The 2,302-nt window shown below is 43.0% G+C and overlaps 1 protein-coding gene across 3 annotated transcripts in view; it reads right to left on the bottom strand.

Moving 5' to 3' along the window:
- The window catches only part of ATP2B4 (ATPase, Ca++ transporting, plasma membrane 4), a 121,451-nt gene that overhangs the window by 80,516 nt on the left and 38,633 nt on the right, over window positions 1-2,302 (bottom strand). The gene's annotated exons all lie outside the window — the stretch shown is intronic.

Raw genomic sequence — 2,302 nt, 5'->3', positions numbered from 1 at the left:
CTCCCAGGTTCAAGTGATTCTCCTGCCTCAGCCTCCTGAGTAGCTGAGATTACAGGCATCCACCACCACGCCCAGCTAATTTTTTGTATTTTTAGTAGAAACAGGGTTTCACCATTTTGGCCAGGCTGGTCTTGAACTCCTGACCTCGTGATCCACCTGCCTTGCCCTCCCCAAAGTGCTGGGATTACAGGCATGAGCCACCACGCCCTGCTATTTATATACGGTTTTTAGCTACAGGGTCTCACCCTGCCACCCAGGCTGGATGGAGCAATCTTCCCGCTTCAGCCTCCCCAGTAGCTAGAACTACAGGCATGCACCACTATGCCTAGCTAATTTTTATTTTTATTTTTTGAGCCAAGGTCTTGCTCTGTTACTCAGGCTGGAATGCAGTGGCATGATCAGAACTCACTGAAGCCTTGACCTCTGGGCTCAAGTGATCCTCACACCTCAGCCTCCTTTGTAGACCTCAGGGGTGTGCCACCATGTCTGGCTAATTTTTTAATGTTTTTGTGGAGACAAGGTTTTGCTATGTGGTCCAGGCTTGTCTCAAACTCCTGGGCTCAAGTGATCCTCCCACCTCTGCCTCCCAAAGTGCTGGGATTACGGGTGTGAGCCACTGCACCTGTCCAGAAACTATAATTTTAAATGCCTGCTTTGGGCTTGTCATTCTGACATATATTACATGAAATTATAAAGATTGATGATTCAAAGTGATTAATATAAGAGCTACTCAAGAAATGGTAATATTATTTTCTTCTATATCACAACATTTTTTTTTTTTTTAACTGACACACTTCCTGTCATTTTCATTTGTATTTCCTTTTCATTTTTCTTCCCCTCTGCTAGTTTGGAAGTTACATTATACCAAGTTTTTGAGTATCAGCCTAGAAATCTTAACATGTATTAGCCTAGAAATCTTAACATAAAGACTTCTAATAATCAATATCTTTAATTTTTTCTGTAGAAAATATAAGGATCTTGGAACACTTAAACTCCAATTACTATATTCACCTTCCAATTTTTTTTTTTTTTTTTCAGACGCAGGATCGCTCTGTCACCCAGGCTGGAGTGGTACAGTGGCACCATCTCGGCTCACTGCAACCTCCGCCTCCCGGGTTCAAGCGATTCTCCTGCCTCAGCCTCCTGAGTAGCTGGGATTACAGGCACGCGCCACCACGCCCAGCTAACTTTTATACTTTTAGTAGAGACGGTTTCACCATGTTAGCCAGAATGGTCTCAGTCTCTTGACCTCGTGATCCGCCCACCTCGGCCTCCCAAAGTGCTGGGAATACAGGCGTGAGCCACCGCACCCAGCCTCGCCTTCCAATTTATATGCTATAGTTACTGAGGATTTTAATTATATCTTCATTTTATTCATATCTATTAGACATTTTTATATTTCTTGTCTTTGACATCAATATTTAGATTTCACTCCATGTTTACCATTTTATTTGCTCATCATCCCTTCTTCTTTTTATTTCTTTTCTTTTCTTTTTTTGAGACAGGGTCTTCCTCTGTTGACCAGGGTGGAGGGCAGTGGCGCCATCATAGCTCACTGCAGACTGAATCTCCTGGGATCAAGTGATCCTCCCACCTCAGTCTCCCAAGTAGCTGGGACTACAGGCCTGTATCATCATGCCAGGCTTTTATTTATCTATTTATTTTTTAATTTTTATTAGAGATGAGGTCTATTTGGCCCAGGCTGTTCTTGAACTCCTGAGCCCAAAAGATCCTTTCATCTTGGTTTCCCAGAATGCTAGGACTATAAGGCATGAGCCGCAGTGCCCAGTCCATCATCCCTTCTTGAATCTTGGACTTTCCTTTTAGTACAGGCATACCTCAGAGACATTGCAGGTTCCAGACCCCTGCAATAAGGCAAGTTCCTGGTTATTTATTACTTTTTTGGTTTGTCAATGCATATAAAAGTTATGTCTACACAATACTATAGTCTATTAAGTGTTTTTATGGTTAAAAAACACAATGTGAGTACCTTAATTAAAATATATTTTGTGTTAAAAATGCTAATGATCGGCCATGGCTCATGCCTGTAATCCTAGCACTTTGGGAGGTTGAGTGGGGCAGATCACTTGAGGTCAGGAGTTCAAGGCCAGCCTGGCCAACATGGTGAAACCCTGTCTCTACTAAAAATATTTTTTAAGGCTGGGCGCGGTGGCTCACGCTTGTAATCTCAGCACTTTGGGAGGCCAACGCAGGCGAATCACGAGGTCAGGAGATCGAGACCATCCTGGCTAACACGGTGAAACCCCGTCTCTACTAAAAAAATGCCAAAAAAAAAATTAGC

Source organism: Colobus angolensis, unplaced genomic scaffold, assembly GCF_000951035.1.
Source record: "Colobus angolensis palliatus isolate OR3802 unplaced genomic scaffold, Cang.pa_1.0 Scaffold91, whole genome shotgun sequence".
Lineage (NCBI taxonomy): Eukaryota > Metazoa > Chordata > Mammalia > Primates > Cercopithecidae > Colobus > Colobus angolensis.
The sequence above is the reverse complement of the archived record's forward strand: the minus strand, read 5'-3'. Positions and strand labels throughout refer to the sequence as shown.